Below are 19234 nucleotides of genomic sequence, written 5' to 3'. Positions count from 1 at the left end.
TTCTTCTTCTTCTTCTTCTTCTTCTTCTTCTGCTTCTTCTGCTTCTTCTGCTTCTTCTTCTTCTTCTTCTTCTTCTTCTTCTTCTTCTTCTTCTTCTTCTTCTTCTTCTTCTCCTGCCTCTGCCTCTGCCTCTGCCTCTGCCTCTGCCTCCTCTGCCTCTGCCTCTGCCTCTGCCTCTGCCTCTGCCTCTGCTTCTTCTGCTTCTTCTGCTTCTTCTGCTTCTTCTGCTTCTTCTGCTTCTTCTGCTTCTTCTGCTTCTTCTTCTTCCCATATTTTAACTTTATCTTGTTATTTATTTCTATTTTATTTATTATTATTTATTATTTTTATATTTGTTTTTATTTACTTATTTATTTTCCTACTTTTATCCTATCTGTCTTTTGTGTATATATTATGGCATTTAGTTTAGTGTCTTTATGGGATTGCTAAGTGTGGAAACAAGTGGGTCTCTGGATCTATCTCTGTTTCGTGTCCCTTGTCTTGGGCTCTCTCCCTTTAATTTGTTTTGTCCTTTACCAGTGTGCTAGTTTTTGTTCTATTCTATTTTATTTTATTATTATCCCTTAGAAGCCCGTTTGTTTTCTAATGAGAGACAGAGAGGGAACAGATCCAGAAGGGAGGGGACGTGGGGAGGAACTGGGAGTAGAGGGAAGGGAAGCCATAATCAGATTTATTATATGAGATTATATTATGTGAGGATATATTATATTTCACTAAGAGCAAAAAACAAGGGTGTCAAAGCTAACACATGTAATAGTCGAGAAAATATGGTGAGTCCCTATGGAAATAGGAGATTCCTGAGCTGGTCACGATGAAGCAGTAGATGACAGCATATGGGCTTAGAGCTTCTGGAGCCTACCATGGCCATGGCAGGTACTTAGTGGCTTTGATTACTACTTCATATTTTGTTTTCTTGCCATTGTGATCTTGTTTTATTTTATGGGTTTTTGTAGCATGTTAATTTGGCCCCAAGCCGCCCAATAATTCAATATTATCCCAAGCAACAATCCCAGAAGTTGTGTGAAGGACTTCTCAAACTTACATTAAAATATACAGAAATCCAGGACGGTCAGATCTGTACACACAGAAACCTTGTCTCAAAAAAAAAACAAAAACAAAAACAAATAAAATATACAGAAAAAGAAGCCACTCGTATGGCTAAAGATTTAACATTTAAAACTTAAGATCAAACAGAGCTACCTCACCTCCCAGAAACTAAAACAGCCTGCAGAGCTGTAAACAAAGGCAATGCCAGTTTGGAACACAGACATTCCCAAGAGATAAGGGAAAGAGCACTCCCATCTGCCCATTCTCTTACAAGGAAAATATGTAATAAGCTTTAAAAAATAAACCGTTAATGGAAACTCAATGCTCACACTTGGATTGATATTTTACACCACATAAGAATTAATGACCTAGCACAGAGAGGGTGAATTGAATGGAAGTCAATTACCCACACTCTCTGCAGAGCTGGGGAGAGAGCTCAGTACAAGGGCGACTGGATGCAATCCCCAGATCCTAAGTCAAGGAGAGAACTGACTCCAAGGTTTTCCTTTGACCTCCCTATGCATGCTAAGACACAATAAGGACCTGCAAATGATTCCAACGATTGTTCATTTAAAAAATCCGATGATCTAAACAAGGGTTAGAGGGGACTTGAGTTTTAAAAACACAAACCACTGGAGAAAGCTGACAGATGTGAGATACCGGAACACAAGAGCTCTTGAAGAAAAAAAGAACTCACAGCAGAAGGCGTGCAGGGGAAACTCTCTCAGTATGCACATGATATACAGTTCATCCACTGGACCTAATCAAAATAAAGACTGTGTCACCTTACAACTATCAAAACAGCAAGGACATGCCATCTACTGAGGAGAAAGGGAGGGTAGCAGCACTCACGGGTGGCTGCTGTCCTGTGAACACCTACAGTTCTGGATTGCATGCTGGTTCAATTTAGCGAACAACTTTCCACTCCTAAAACGTCTCCAACTCTGTTCCGACAGAGCTGAGTTCCTCCTGTCTGCCCATCTTTACTGAGTATCCTGTACCTTGTTTATGGTGGACGCAGTCTCTGCAGGCACCCAGCAAGGCAGCAATCCTTCCCTTCCCTCAATCGTCTCCCCAGTCTGAGGTCTATTCACACCACACCACCACACCGAGACCACATCCTCACAGGTCCGCGGGCTCAGGACTGAGGCTCCCTCTTATTTGATGCCTTGCTTCCCCAAGCCTGCTGGCCGGGGCGCAGGGAAGCGGTATCCTCCACTGCTCTGAGAGGATTCGTCAAAAAGGCCAAATGAACTGAGAAAACAGAGCAAACGCATTCCTTCATGATCCCTTACTTAAAATCAACAGGGATGGAGACAGGGAGAGAGGGGTTTTTGTTGTTGTTGTTGTTGTTGTTGTTTGTTTTATTCGTGTCATAGTAGAATGTTTAGGATTAAAAAGGCAGTTTCTCTTGTATGTTATCCCCAGTCTCCCAAGGGCATGATTCAGCTGGGTGCAAAGACAAACAAATAAGGAAATGGAGAAGCTCGCCAGTTCTCACAGCGCATCCTTTTCCGGCCTCTGCGCCCAAGCTCCCAGGCCCACTCTGCCTTTTACATTGCAGTCCTACTATGAATAATAACACACCGGCATGTCTGTTATAAACACAGCACAACAGTAACTGGATCTCCTGGGTACTTGTGATAGGCAGGTGTCACCGTCCGATTTGATATGGTGGTCTTGTGAGGAGTCCACTGTCAGTGTGCAGCTGACATTTCACAGATGACAGAACCGAGGACCGGAGACTTAAACCCCACCTACTGGTGACTCAGCTATTGGGTTTCCGCACACAGGACAGATCCTAAGTTGGTCCTATGCCAAAAACCTGTGCCCTTATCCATGGCACCAGCAGACGCCATGGTGAAAGTCAGAGGCAAGCACACAGACACCAAATCTGGAAGATGGACGGTGGCTGCTTTCAAAGGAGACAGGGTGTTCGACTTGTTAGATGATCAGGTATCTATCGGATTTTCCTTGAGTGTACTTCATTTGCAACCCGATACTAAAACCTCAAACCTTTATTGTTAAAATAGTAAATCCTCTTTAAGACATAAGGAGAAAGTGTTTATAAGAGTGAGCGACTCCGTCTGATTCAACGTGTATTTCCCTCTCACTCTCCACACACCCACAGAACTATCTCTCCAACGTTCTATTTTTGTTTTCTTATCTTCTCTCCTGAGAAACAGGAAGTCTCTTAAAGGCACAGAAGTCTTGCACTAAACTTTGATGGGCAGAAAACTCTAAACACAAACACACAAACAGCAGCTGCGAAGTTAGTGTATTTTAAGAGATGTCTCTAGAAAACTTGCTCCCGTGGTTCCAGAAGACCAACTGCGCCACGAAGTGTCCCAGGCAGTTAGAGAACCCTGCAGGATCAGTCATGTGCCCTTGCTGACCCCTTGTGAACCCTGTGCCCATTTTTCTTTCGGTACCCCAAGGCACAAGTAGCTATCGGGCTAGTTCCAGTTTACATAATCAGAACAATGTGTAGAAAAACCTCAAAGCCCTAAAACAAAAGCATAGCAGCATGACTGCCGTTCTGATAAGACAGGAAACAAAGTATCGATGAAGATGTACACTCCCACCATGCTCCTCTGCAGGAAGCAGACGTCATCATGGGAACACAGAGCTTACAACCAGCACCAGCAGGCTGTGCCCTGTGTCCCCTTCCATCTCATCCACATCACTGACCCCGCCCCTCTTTCACTCGGATTTATAAAGCAGAACCCAGAAGACAGAAATGCATGAATGGCAGGTATCACGCATGTGTGGTCACAAGACCCCTCAGCTGGCCGTGTTCCAGCGGGCAGGTATTGTCCTCATTCTGCAAGCGAAGAATTGGGGGTAAAGAAAATCAAAAGTAAGTCCCAGTTCTAGCACATGACCCAGCCACGATGTAGAACTTGATCAGACCTCAGTTCGGTTCCAACCTGCCACTCCGGCCCTTTATATGTCACTCGGAGGTCAAGGGTAAGGACAGTTTCCATTGGGGTGTAAAGCTCTTCAGTTCCTGTAGACTCCACCAGAACTCTACCTGGCCACAGACTTCACACACCTATACCCAGCCTGATGGCAGAGAACTGCCTCTCCTCACACTTCCGCTCCTGCAGAGCCTGGAAAACAAAGACAAATGGTGGCGATCCTTCTTCTATTATCAGTACAAATGCAATAAGTGACTCGGGCTGTAAGGCCAAACCTTTCATTTACAAAATGTTTTTATTGTCTCCAAGGCCCTTAGCCGTGGGAGACAGCTTTATTTATTCCTTGCAGGTTCTTTAAGCCTTCTGATTTGCAATGATTAGAACTACGAGGATGAGTCAGAGAATAAAAACGCAGACACAGGAGAGCAAGGCTGCAAACCAAGAGCAGCAGTGCCATCCTTCACTATCTAAGACGTCTGTTTGCTTTTCAGATATTAAACACCAATTACCTCCTTGGCCTACATAAAACGGCAGAGTGCTAAGGAGTTTGCCAAGCGCAGTAAACTAGGTTGTGGTATATTCATAAATAAAAGTCATTAGCAGGGCTGTTAATGAGCATGGCAGTTAAGAATCTGTAGTGCTCTTACAGAGAACCCGAGTTCAAATTCCAGCACCCGCGTTTAACCAACCTACAACCGCCTGCAACTCCACTCCAGCTACAGAGGATCTCACGCCCTCTTCTGGATTCCGTGAGCACTACACTTGGGCATACATCTACAGAGTCTCTCTCTCTCTCTCTCTCTCTCTCTCTCTCTCTCTCTCTCTCTCTCTCTCTCTCTCTCCATTTTTAATGTAGTTCAAGTAAAATATCTTTAAGTCATTTACAAGTTTTCAACGGGCTTGTCACTCAAGGAGATCAAATTCTAGTTAAACCTGAAACGGCCTCAGTAAGAATACAAAACGGAGAAACCTCTACACCATGATGCCCTGTTGCTCTCTGTCGGCAGCCATTATGTTTCCTGTGTCTTTTTATTTACAGGTGAGGCCTTATGAGATTTTCCCATCCACGTTGGAATGTGAACTGGTGTCGTTATGGTGCAGGACTGGGGTGGACAGGGAGGGAGTTGTGGGAGGGGATGCAAATACAGTCAGTCCTCATGTAGGAAATTCTCAGAAATAACCAGTTATAAAGAGACGGAAAGAAAAACCCAGCTCGCTTCACACTGGCCTGTGATTGGCTAAAGGAGCCACAGGTGATGCATAGAACACAGGACAACTCCGAGCACTTACTTTGATTTCCAGAGGTGCTGACCCTGGAGGAATTTGAATTTCTGCAAAGCAGCTTCTTTACAGTCTTAAAATGGAGTTCTGGGCTACTTAACCCTTTGGTAGAAAGGTGCATTTCTTTTATTTTTCCCACAATGCCTCGGCCGATTCACAACATGGGTTTTACAAGTGGGGTTCCGGATAGTGCTGCAGTGGGCATGGATGGGCAGATGTCTCTGCGGTGTGCTGCCTCCCATCCTTTAGATATATTTCCAGGGTCGGTAAACCTGGAGCATATGACAGTTCTACGTTTAGCCTCCGAGGAACTTCCCTGTTGCTTTTCACAACAGCGGCGCTGCTTATGTCCCCACCAGCAGCATCCAAACCGGCACCGGAAATGTTTCCCTAATGATATCCGTTCTGATAGGAATGAGTTGTTTCGATTTTCATCTTCCTGGCGGTTGAGGATGTCAAACCTCTTCTTGTGTAGCTATCCGCATAGGTACCTCATCTTTCGTGAGGTACCCGCTCGTTTCTTGCTTTGGCTTTCTAAAGCTTAGCTCCTATATCTAATAGCTTGCTCCTTCACCCCCACCCCACCCCCTTGAAGCTCTGAAGGCGATCGCCCCTGAGAAATACTAGGGAAAGAACTGACCTACACTTCCCTAATGCCTTTCTTTCTTTCCCATCAGGAGGAACTCTCGGAGTATCTGACTCAGTCTTCCACCTGTAGCTGATGTCATGGAAAGAAACAGGTCTTATCTCGAAGGAATTAGAGACACAGTTCATGATGTAGCATGTAGGAGTAGGCACCTCCCAGGAACTTACTTAAATTTAGATCTCCCTAAATACAATGTTCTAAGACTTTTGAAAGCTGTTTTACAAAATCTCATAGTTTTGCAGAACAAAGAAAGTAATAAATTAAGGCAAATTTAAAGAACTTTGGTGAGAATATCAGAAAGGCTGTTACAGAATATGAGGAAGCTTTTCTTTCAGCCTCAGATGCCGTTTGATGACATTCTTAGCTTTGGGGCTGGTAAAAGTTAGTGGTGCACTAAGGTAATATACTTCAAAGGGGTTTTACCTATTAGTCACAGGATGTTAACACAGATACTCCTGAGCAAAATCAGGAGGCTAAAGCTAGCCTGGGAAAGGGCAATCAGCCTCTGGACCTGTAAAAACCAACCTCTCCACTTCACAGCAGCACTAATCAGTCAAGCAACCTCTGCAGACACAGCTTCTTTACAGGAGTTCTCTACACTAACCAGTTCTCCAAGCCTACACTCCCATGAAACCCTGCCGTGAATTCCCAGGCACAGAATAATTCGAGGACTTTGACCACAAATCCACAGACTCGGCAGTCAAGGTGGCTTCCTATATCTGTGCCACAGCCAATGCTGGGAACAAGAGAGAACTTTCTCAGAGAGGCTGTGTCCTGAGACCTGTGCTGCCTAAAAACCAGTCTTCCTTCCTTCTTTCCTTCCTCCTTTTCTTCCTTCCTTCCTTCCTCCTTCCTTCTATTCTTCCTCCTCCCTTCTTCCTTTCTCCTTCCTTCCTCCTCTGTTCCCTCCTCCTTCCTTCCTCCTTCCTTCCTCCTTCCTTTCTCCTTCGTTCCCTCCTCCTTCCTTCCTCCTTCTTTCCCTCCTCCTTCCTTCCTTCTTACTTCCCCCTTACTTCCTCCTTACTTACTTCCTTTTTCCTTCCTTCCTTCCCCCCTTCATTCTTCCTTCCTTTCTCCTTCTTTCCCTCCTCCTTCCTTCCTCCTTCCTTCCTTCTTCCTTTCTCCTTCCTTCCTCCTCCTTTCCCTCTTCCTTCCTTCTTACTTCCTCCTTACTTACTTCCTCCTTACTTACTTCCTTTTTCCTTCCTTCCTTCCTTCCCCCCTTCATTCTTCCTTCCTTCCTCCTCCTTTCCCTCCTCCTTCCTTCCTCCTTCCTTCCTTCTTACTTCCTCCTTACTTACTTCCTCCTTACTTACTTCCTTTTTTCTTCCTTCCTTCCCCCTTCACTCTTCCTTCCTTCCTCCTTTCTTCCTTCTGCTTGGCCTCCACACTGCTCTACATGTGCGGTGTGATGGGGCACTTGTATTCTCCCCCCTGTAAACTATGGGTTTTATTGTTTTATAAATACCTCTCTTCTCACTACTGGAGCTGCAGTCTGTGCTTTTGGAGACCTGTCTTTCATTTGTCCTCAGCTCCTCTCTCTGCCTCTTCTGCATCTACAACCAACTCCTATTGTTCTCTCTCCAAACCTTCATCTGTGCACACCTCTCGTCCTGTCTGTTTGCTACTGAAATTGAAGTTTCTTCCTACTCTTATCTACTTAGGACCATATCAGCTCTCTAGCTACTCCCGTTCCACCCTCCTCCCCCAGGACATTTGTGATGGATGAGTATTCCATGTCTACCATCTATACCACAGAACAAATGTATAAAAATTAATTATCTGTCTTTTTGTACATGGACATAAGACTTCTGCTGGTCCACACTTATTGTAATGCTTAGTTTTTTGTTAACCTGATACAAGTTAAGGTCATCTTAAAAGTGAGGATCTTAATTAAGGATATGCCTCCATCAGAGAGGCCTGTAGGCAAGAGGTTAACGGCTGGTGTGGGAGAGCCTAGCCCATTCAAGTACTGAGTTGCATACAAAGGAAATCTGAGCGAGCCATGAGGAGGAAGGCAGCGAGTAGCAGCCTTCTGTGGCTTCTGCTTCAGTTCCTGCCTTGGCATCCATTCATGGACTGTGACCCGGGACATAAGCTGCATCTGGTCTGAGTGCTCTATCACAGCAACAGAAAGCAAACAAGAACACTTTCTAGTGGGATCGCCAAACTCCAGATTTAGTGCAGGTTCCACTTTGTCAGAAAATGTGAAAATACTTTCCAAGGTGGCTGTCCTGATCTGGACTCAGTGGTTACAGCAACGGATAAACTCCACAATCCTGGCCAGCCTGGAATCGCCGGGGTTTCATGCTTCTGCCAACCTGAGAATGCAGAACTGATGCGCCCTAGTTCCATGTGATCTTCCCCGAAGACGGGTGAACATTGGCTATCTTCTGGTTGTGTCCACCCATGCTCTTTCCCTGTGACTTCTGCTTGTTTATTTCCTCGTCTTCTCGAGTTTCTGGTCTTTGGCTTATAAGCTCTGAAGGAGTTTTGTGCTTTGAAAATATATCCGGAGTGCCAATTGTTCCATCAACTGCACGCTTTATATATACCTCCCAACATTTGTTTGGGTAAACTTTAGCTAGAAAATACTCCATTTGACCTACGGGTTTCCCTGTGGCTTGTGGTTTTCTTTTCTGGTTTGTTCTGATCGCTTTTTCTACCTTAAACCCCTCTCTGTGCTTACATGAGACATTCTCCAGGATCTGGCTCCCATGTCTGTTTGCTTATTTACATGTCAGTCTCCCTAAAATCAGCATTTTGTCCTGTGAAACAGGAACTGCAATTTTAATATTTTACTCATGGAAATCTAGAGCTATTAATGGAGCAAGCCATCACTTCCCATCCGTGGGATGATGTCATTCTGCCTTAATTGTGTTTGCTACGCATGTTGTTGTTTTTAGGATTAAAACGGAAAGTATGAACCTCCCCTGGATTAAAATGGAAAGTATGAACCTCCCCACCCTATGTACTCACTCACTTAGGATTCTGAAGACCAAAGGCTGCACTGTTTCAATCGAAACTGGATCCTGCGGACATCTAGTATCTGCAGTAAAATTTTGACAGTGTATTTAGGAAGGTAATTCTTCCCAATGGAAACATGTGGGTTAAGCTGTTCTCACCACAGCCTGTTATTCTGTAATAGATTGTAGAAATACAATATATAAGGAAAATTATTCCATTTGCATTTAAGCAGAAGTCATCTATCAATACGTGACTTTATATTTGTCACGCCACTTAACTGGACCCGGGTTTTATGACAAATGGTGACGTGGTCTCAATTTATCATCATCTTGCATTTTACCTCACGTACAAATGAAAACCATCCTCGAGAGGCAGCCTGTGGCTATCGCGTCTCAGGAGACCATACATTCTCCTCATATTTCTCTCTCCTTCCCCATCTCAATGGCTGTTGAGAGGTGGATGCAATTGTAATTCTACAAGTGACAGACGTGGTTATTTGCCATTTATGAGGTCACGGAGAGATAGAAGAGAGCCAGTGTTTGTTAGTGGGTTTACTTCCTGTGATATAGGTGTCCTGACCTCTGGCTAAGGAATTTTGCTAGAGTTACATGCCCAAAATGAAGCTGCTAACATCCCTGGACACATGCCACTGTAAGAAGCTCTGTGTGCATAGACACTTGCACAATTCTAGCTTTCATTTACTTGTAAAAATAACAAATGATTGATCACATACACAAAGACTTTTCCAGTGGATATTCACTGCTTAATTATTCAAGTCACGTCAGGAAAAGATGTGTAATTGCATTCACTTCAACAAACTCAGTTGGGTAGATATCTGTTGATGCTCTGGTGAAGGATGACATCAGTGTATTACCATGACTTCTCTCGCTGGGCAAACTTTAATAAAGGGTGAAGCTTTGTCAATTCAATGTGTCCTCTTGATGGGCTTTGTTTAGCTTGCCAATGTGGTTAGCAAGATTGTCTACTAAATGACAATCTGAAAGGTCATTCCGGAGTGAACTGCAAAGTTCCATACAAGATACAACCCACGCTTTCTCCTTCAAACCCAGATTGCTGTAGCAAACACTACCTCTGTGTAACCATGATGATCCTAACTTTATGAAATCGAGCATTTTCAGCTACATCTGTCTTCCTCATGTGCACATCTAAAGTCTTCCTTCACCACCTTCTAGCTGCTGAGGAGGAGGGAAGTGACACCACAGCCTTCAACGCCGTCTGCAGCTGCTTGCTGATATATATACACATTATACATATACGTATACATATACATACTCAGATAGACATAGTAATATCCTTCCATGGGCAATGCAGGTGGTGAAGAAAGAAATTTCTTATTCATGAGAGGTAACTATTTCCTCCTTAACAATTGAGTTATCCAGGGGCTTTAATTTGGGGTCTAAGCTTTTCAACAACTTCCCTAAATTTTCCATAAAGGTGGGAGAAATAGGGAACCTGCTGTTCGATTTAGATCAACACTCTTGTGGAATGTGCTAGGATAGAGCTACCCAGAGGCTGGTATCAATCCCACCTACTGACTACTCAGTAAATGTTTGTAGGATTGGTTTTAGGGACACGGGAAGGAGTCTCAGTGTTAGAACCTGTGTCACTATCAGATGGCCTTGACTTCTGCTATCCTTCTGTACTGACCTCTAGCAGCCATCTTGAGGACGTCTGCCAGATCCAACAGAGATTTCTATTTACTGAGTGACTTCTCATACTGTACACAGCACCCATAGGAAAGTGAGAACACTCTCTGCTCCCAGACCCTGTGGGAGAGAGACCTCACTGCCTGGTCAGGTGGGCACTCCTGAGGCTGCAGAGCGGAGGAGACCACCAACACTGCCCACCCCTGCCCACATCCCTGGCCCAAGAGGAAACTGTATAAGGCCTCTGGGTTCCCGTAGGGGAGGGCCCAGGAGCGGCAGGACCCCTGCGCCTGAGACACCGCCGGAACCTGAAGGAAACAGACCAGATAAACAGTTCTCTGCACCCAAATCCCGTGGGAGGGAGAGCTAAACTTTCAGAGAGGCAGACACACCTGGGAAACCAGAAGAGACTGCACTCTGCGCACATCCAGACGCCACAGGAAAACACCAAACGCCATCTGGACCCTGGTGCACGGAGGCTCCCGGAAAGAGCGGCGCAGATCTTCCTGGTTGCTGCCGCCGCGGAGAGGACTTAGGCAGTACCCCACGAGCAAACTTGAGCCTTGGAACCACAGGTAGGACCAACTTTTCCCCTGCAAGAAACCTGCCTGGTGAACTCAGGACACACAGAGGCAAAATTCCTCTAGGACCGGGCACTTCCTGTGTTTACCGGAAGTCCCACACCCGCGGAACCCGGTCCGCAGCAGCTCTCCGCTCCCAAACCCCGTGGGAGAGAGACTTCACCGCCTGGTCAGGTGGGCACTCCTGAGGCTGCAGAGCAGAGGGGACCACCAACACTGCCCACCCCTGCCCACATCCCTGGCCCAAGAGGCAACTGTATAAGGCCACTGGGTTCCCATAGGGGAGGGCCCAGGAGCGGCAGGACCCCTGCGCCTGAGACACCGCCGGAACCTGAAGGAAACAGACCGGATAAACAGTTCTCTGCACCCAAATCCCGTGGGAGGGACAGCTAAACCTTCAGAGAGGCAGACACTCCTGGAAAACTAGAAGAGACTGCACTCTGCGCACATCCAGACGCCAGAGGAAACACCAAACGCCATCTGGAACCCTGGTGCACGGAGGCTCCCGGAAAGAGCGGCGCAGATCTTCCTGGTTGCTGCCGCTGCGGAGAGGACTTACGCAGTACACCACAAGCAAACTTGAGCCTTGGAACCACAGGTAGGACCAACTTTTCCCCTGCAAGAGACCTGCCTGGTGAACTCCAGACACAGGCCCACAGGAACAGCTGAAGACCTGAAGATAGGAAAAACTACATGCCCGAAAGCAGAACACTCTGTCCCCATAACTGGCTGAAAGAAAACAGGAAAACAGGTCTACAGCACCTCTGACACACAGGCTTATAGGACAGTCTAGCCACTGTCAGAAATAGCAGAACAAAGTACACTAGAGATAATCTGATGGCGAGAGGCAAGCCCAGGAACCCAAGCAACAGAAACCAAGACTACATGGCATCATTGGAGTCCAATTCTCCCACCAAAATAAACATGGAATATCCAAACACACCAGAAAAGCAAGATCTAGTTTCAAAATCATATTGCTGGAGGACTTCAAGAAAGATGTGAAGAACTCCCTTAGAGAACAAGTAGAAGCCTACAGAGAGGAATCACAAAAATGCCTGAAAGAATTCCAGGAAAACATAAATAAACAAGTAGAAACCCATAGAGAGGAGACACAAAAATCCCTGAAAGAATTCCAGGAAAACACAATCAAACAGTTGAAGGAATTAAAAATAGAAATAGAAGCAATCAAGAAAGAACACATGGAAACAACCCTGGATATAGAAAATCAAAAGAAGAGACAAGGAGCTGTAGATACAAGCTTCACCAACAGAATACAAGAGATGGAAGAGAGAATCTCGGGAGCAGAAGATTCCATAGAAATCATTGACTCAACTGTCAATGATAATGTAAAGCAGAAAAAGCTACTGGTCCAAAACATACAGGAAATCCAGGACTCAATGAGAAGATCAAACCTAAGGATTATAGGTATAGAAGAGAGTGAAGACTCCCAGCTCAAAGGACCAGTAAATATCTTCAACAAAATCATAGAAGAAAACTTCCCTAACCTAAAAAAAGAGATACCCATAGACATACAAGAAGCCTACAGAACTCCAAATAGATTGGACCACAAAAGAAACACCTCCCGTCACATAATAGTCAAAACACCAAACGCACAAAATAAAGAAAGAATATTAAAAGCAGTAAGGGAAAAAGGTCAAGTAACATATAAAGGCAGACCTATCAGAATCACACCAGACTTTTCGCCAGAAACTATAAAGGCCAGAAGATCCTGGACTGATGTCATACAGACCCTAAGAGAACACAAATGCCAGCCCAGGTTACTGTATCCTGCAAAACTCTCAATTAACATAGATGGAGAAACCAAGATATTCCATGACAAAACCAAATTTACACAATATCTTTCTACAAATCCAGCACTACAAAGGATAATAAAGGGTAAAGCCCAACATAAGGAGGCAAGCTATACCCTAGAAGAAGCAAGAAACTAATCGTCTTGGCAAAAACGATTGGCAAAAAAACAAAGAGAAGAAAAGCACATAAACATAACCTCACATCCAAATATGAATATAACAGGAAGCAATAATCACTATTCCTTAATATCTCTCAACATCAATGGCCTCAACTCCCCAATAAAAAGACATAGATTAACAAACTGGATACGCAACGAGGACCCTGCATTCTGCTGCCTACAGGAAACATACCTCAGAGACAAAGACAGACACTACCTCAGAGTGAAAGACTGGAAAACAACTTTCCAAGCAAATGGTCAGAAGAAGCAAGCTGGAGTAGCCATTCTAATATCAAATAAAATCAATTTTCAATTAAAAGTCATCAAAAAAGATAAGGAAGGACACTTCATATTCATCAAAGGAAAAATCCACCAAGATGAACTCTCAATCCTAAATATCTATGCCCCAAATACAAGGGCACCTACATACGTAAAAGAAACCTTACTAAAGCTCAAAACACACATTGGACCTGACACAATAATAGTGGGAGATTTCAACACCCCACTCTCATCAATGGACAGATCATGGAAACAGAAATTAAACAGAGACGTAGACAGACTAAGAGAAGTCATGAGCCAAATGGACTTAACAGATATTTATAGAACATTCTATCCTAAAGCAAAAGGATATACCTTCTTCTCAGCTCCTCATGGTACTTTCTCCATAATTGACCATATAATTGGTCAAAAAATGGGCCTCAACAGGTACAGAAAGATAGAAATAATCCCATGCGTGCTATCAGACCACCACGGCCTAAAACTGGTCTTCAATAACAATAAGGGAAGAATGCCCACATATACATGGAAATTGAACAATGCTCTACTCAATGATAACCTAGTCAAGGAAGAAATAAAGAAAGAAATTAAAAACTTTTTAGAATCTAATGAAAATGAAGGTACAACATACCCAAACTTATGGGACACAATGAAAGCTGTGCTAAGAGGAAAACTCATAGCGCTGTGTGCCTGCAGAAAGAAACAGGAAAGAGCATATGTCAGCAGCTTGACAGCACACCTAAAAGCTCTAGAGCAAAAAGAAGCAAATACACCCAGGAGGAGTAGAAGGCAGGAAATAATCAAACTCAGAGCTGAAATCAACCAAGTAGAAACAAAAAGGACCATAGAAAGAATCAACAGAACCAAAAGTTGGTTCTTTGAGAAAATCAACAAGATAGATAAACCCTTAGCCAGACTAACGAGAGGACCCAGAGAGTGCGTCCAAATTAACAAAATCAGAAATGAAAACGGAGACGTAACTACAGATTCAGAGGAAATTCAAAAAATCATCAGATCTTACTATAAAAGCCTATATTCAACAAAACTTGAAAATCTACAGGAAATGGACAATTTCCTAGACAGATACCAGGTACCGAAGTTAAATCAGGAACAGATAAACCAGTTAAACAACCCCATAACTCCTAAGGAAATAGAAGCAGTCATTAAAGGTCTCCCAACCAAAAAGAGCCCAGGTCCAGATGGGTTTAGTGCAGAATTCTCTCAAACCTTCATAGAAGACCTCATACCAATATTATCCAAACTATTCCACAAAATTGAAACAGATGGATCACTCCCAAATTCCTTCTATGAAGCCACAATTACTCTTATACCTAAACCATACAAAGACCCAACAAAGAAAGAGAACTTCAGACCAATTTCCCTTATGAATATCGACGCAAAAATACTCAATAAAATTCTGTCAAACCGAATCCAAGAGCACATCAAAACAATCATCCACCATGATCAAGTAGGCTTCATCCCAGGCATGCAGGGATGGTTTAATATACAGAAAACCATCAACGTGATCCATTATATAAACAAACTGAAAGAACAAAACCACATGATCATTTCATTAGATGCTGAGAAAGCATTTGACAAAATTCAACACCCCTTCATGATAAAAGTCCTGGAAAGAATAAGAATTCAAGGCCCATATCTAAACATAGTAAAAGCCATATACAGCAAACCAGTTGCTAACATTAAACTAAATGGAGAGAAACTTGAAGCAATCCCACTAAAATCAGGGACTAGACAAGGATGCCCACTCTCTCCCTACTTATTCAATATAGTTCTTGAAGTTCTAGCCAGAGCAATCAGACAACAAAAGGAGGGCAAGGGGATACAGATCGGAAAAGAAGAAGTCAAAATATCACTGTTTGCAGATGATATGATAGTTTATTTAAGTGATCCCAAAAGTTCCACCAGAGAACTACTAAAGCTGATAAACAACTTCAGCAAAGTGGCTGGGTATAAAATTAACTCAAATAAATCAGTAGCCTTCCTCTACACAAAAGAGAAACAAGCCAAGAAAGAAATTAGGGAAACGACACCCTTCATAATAGACCCAAATAATATAAAGTACCTCGGTGTGACTTTAACCAAGCAAGTAAAAGATCTGTACAATAAGAACTTCAAGACACTGAAGAAAGAAATTGAAGAAGACCTCAGAAGATGGAAAGATCTCCCATGCTCATGGATTGGCAGGATTAATATAGTAAAAATGGCCATTTTACCAAAAGCAATCTACAGATTCAATGCAATCCCCATCAAAATACCAATCCAATTCTTCAAAGAGTTAGACAGAACAATTTGCAAATTCATCTGGAATAACAAAAAACCCAGGATAGCTAAAACTATCCTCAACAATAAAAGGACTTCAGGGGGAATCACTATCCCTGAACTCAAGCAGTATTACAGAGCAATAGTGATAAAAACTGCATGGTATTGGTACAGAGACAGACAGATAGACCAATGGAATAGAATTGAAGACCCAGAAATGAACCCACATACCTATGGTCATTTGATTTTTGACAAAGGAGCCAAAACCATCAAATGGAAAAAAGATAGCATTTTCAGCAAATGGTGCTGGTTCAACTGGAGGGCAACATGTAGAAGAATGCAGATTGATCCATGCTTAGCACCCTGTACAAAGCTTAAGTCCAAGTGGATCAAGGACCTCCACATCAAACCTGACACACTCAAACTAATAGAAGAAAAACTAGGGAAGCATCTGGAACACATGGGCACTGGAAAAAATTTCCTGAACAAAACACCAATGGCTTACGCTCTAAGATCAAGAATCGACAAATGGGATCTCATAAAACTGCAAAGCTTCTGTAAGGCAAAGGACACTGTGGTTAGGACAAATCGGCAACCAACAGATTGGGAAAAGATCTTTACCAATCCTACAACAGATAGAGGCCTTATATCCAAAATATACAAAGAACTCAAGAAGTTAGACTGCAGGGAGACAAATAACCCTATTAAAAAATGGGGTTCAGAGCTAAACAAAGAATTCACAGCTGAGGAATGCCGAATGGCTGAGAAACACCTAAAGAAATGTTCAACATCTTTAGTCATAAGGGAAATGCAAATCAAAACAACCCTGAGATTTCACCTCACACCAGTGAGAATGGCTAAGATCAAAAACTCAGGTGACAGCAGATGCTGGCGAGGATGTGGAGGAAGAGGAACACTCCTCCATTGTTGGTGGGATTGCAGACTGGTACAACCATTCTGGAAATCAGTCTGGAGGTTCCTCAGAAAATTGGACATTGAACTGCCTGAGGATCCAGCTATACCTCTCTTGGGCATATACCCAAAAGATGCCCCAACATATAAAAAAGACACGTGCTCCACATCGCAGCCTTATTTATAATAGCCAGAAGCTGGAAAGAACCCAGATGCCCTTCAACAGAGGAATGGATACAGAAAATGTGGTACATCTACACAATGGAATATTACTCAGCTATCAAAAACAATGGCTTTATGAAATTCGTAGGCAAATGGTTGGAACTGGAAAATATCATCCTGAGTGAGCGAACCCAATCACAGAAAGACATACATTGTATGCACTCACTGATAAGTGGCTATTAGCCCAAATGCTTGAATTACCCTAGATGCCTAGAACAAATGAAACTCAAGACGGATGATCAAAATGTGAATGCTTCACTCCTTCTCTAAAAGGGGAACAAGAATACCCTTGGCAGGGAATAGAGAGGCAACGATTAAAACAGAGACTGAAGGAACACCCATTCAGAGCCTGCCCCACATGTGGCCCATACATATACAGCCACCCAATTAGACAAGATGGATGAAGCAAAGAAGTGCAGTCGGACAGGAGCCGGATGTAGATCGCTCCTGAGAGACACAGCCAGAATACAGCAAATACAGAGGCGAATGCCAGCAGCAAACCACTGAACTGAGAATAGGACCCCCGTTGAAGGAATCAGAGAAAGAACTGGAAGAGCTTGAAGGGGCTCGAGACCCCATATGTACAACAATGCCAAGCAACCAGAGCTTCCAGGGACTAAGCCACTACCTAAAGACTATACATGGACTGACCCTGGACTCTGACCTCATAGGTAGCAATGAATATCCTAGTAAGAGCACCAGTGGAAGGGGAAGTCCTGGGTCCTGCTAAGACTGAACCCCAAGTGAACTAGACTGGTGGGGGGAAGGCGGCAATGGGGGGAGGGTTGGGAGGGGAACACCCATAAGGAAGGGGAGGGGGGAGGGGGATGTTTGCCCGGAAACCAAAGAATTATTATTAAGTATTAAATAAATTAAAAAAAAAAAAGGAAAGTGAGAACACAGTGATCTACCTCAGGGCGCGCTCCTGGTAATCTGTATGACTCAGAATGACTCAGAACTCTTAAGGACTGATTTCCCAGGACAATAACCCTGATGAAGGAAAGAGAGGAGGAGGACACGTGAGAGTACAACACATCTTTCTGCATTCATAATCTGTTTGACATCCCAAGGTGCCAAAGCCAAGCCCCACCACCTCTATGTAGATGTTTTCCAGTAGTGGCCCTGTCCATTGCAGTGGCGCAGGTACCAGCAGGCATGGACATGACATCACCAACCTACCTCCCCTAGGAATTACGTATGGTATGAGAATCCCACTGTATTCGAAATTACATGATCACCTGCTCAGCACCAATGGGCAGGACAGACACCACTCTTGGTACTGAACACATGCCATTTCCATACATGCCAGCCAAGCAGGTACCATATTCCCAAGTGGGAGGCAATGTAGTTCCTACCAAGTAGCAAGGGCTCTTCTGTCCGACTAAAGGATCAGTGGGCTGCTCAGCTCTTCTCAATGGAGTATTTATCACTGCCCTGCAGTCTGACATCCAAAGCTGACTTTGGAGGAAATATCATTTATTTAACTCATGAGCATTTCCTGAGTCTCATGAGCAAACAGAACCATGCTGTGCTTTAGGGAAACCTTCTGATGGAAATGAATGTTTGGCTGCCTGTTGCACTCCCTTTGGGCTTCACCACTCCTCCAGAAGCCCAGCATGTGCTGCCAATGCTCTCATGTCCTCAGGTAGATGACTAAATTATTCTGCTTGAAACAAGTCAAGAGCACAGCCACCTCCTGACTCCTCTGCCCAGGTCCTGTCTGCCAGTCAGTATCCCCACATAAAAAGGGACAATACCACACTGACAGGAGTTGGCTATGCCCAGTGCCTGAGACTTCTGGTGGAAAGAAACATGGGACTTTAGAGCTGTTTCCAAGTGTTTAGGGTATTGGGGAGCTTTCCACAGCTAAACACACACACACACACACACACACACACACACACACACACACACTCTCTCTCTCTCTCTCTCTCTCTCTCTCTCTCTCTCTCTCTCCCTCTCTTCTCTCTCTCTCTCCTCTCTCTCTCTCCTCTTCTCTCTCTTCTCTCTCTCTCCTCTCTCTCCTCTCTCTCCTCTCTCTTCTCTCTCTCTCCTCTCTCTTCTCTCTCTCCTCTCTCTCCTCTCTCTTCTCTCGCTCCTCTCTCTCTCTTCTCTTTGTTCTCTCTCTCCTCTCTCTCTCGCTCTTAAAACATAAATTGCAATGCTAAAAAACACAGTTATACCCCATGATAGCATAATTCTTGGTTATCAGTCTGACTGTATCTGGAATTAGCTAAAACACAAGTGGCTAGGTGAACCTCTGAGGGACTTTTGCTGTTAATTAAAACATTTCAAGTGGGAAGAACCATTTTTAATCCAGATCTTTTGAGGTGGGAAGATCCACCTTTTATCTGGGCCACACCTTCTGGTGGTAGTCTATATAAAGAGCATGGAAGAAGGAAGCTTTTTGCCTTCTTGCTCTTGTTCTCATGTTCATTCCTTCACTGGCATGGGAGCCTACTTCT

General features: G+C 43.9%; 1 protein-coding gene and 1 long non-coding RNA gene across 4 annotated transcripts in view; both read right to left on the bottom strand.

The window, feature by feature from the left end:
• The window catches only part of Fbxo15 (F-box protein 15), a 315106-nt gene that overhangs the window by 214764 nt on the left and 81108 nt on the right, over positions 1–19234 (bottom strand). The gene's annotated exons all lie outside the window — the stretch shown is intronic.
• LOC134482968 (uncharacterized) lies at positions 8–17455 on the bottom strand. The gene is made up of 2 exons (XR_010059748.1): positions 8879–17455; positions 8–4160 (listed from the first exon to the last, which is right to left on the bottom strand). It is a non-coding gene; the product is annotated as an uncharacterized LOC134482968 (long non-coding RNA).

This window comes from Rattus norvegicus, chromosome 18 (assembly GCF_036323735.1).
Source record: "Rattus norvegicus strain BN/NHsdMcwi chromosome 18, GRCr8, whole genome shotgun sequence".
In the NCBI taxonomy this organism is placed as follows: Eukaryota; Metazoa; Chordata; class Mammalia; order Rodentia; family Muridae; genus Rattus; species Rattus norvegicus.
Note: the sequence above shows the minus strand (reverse complement) of the source record. Positions and strands in the feature narration are given on the sequence as shown.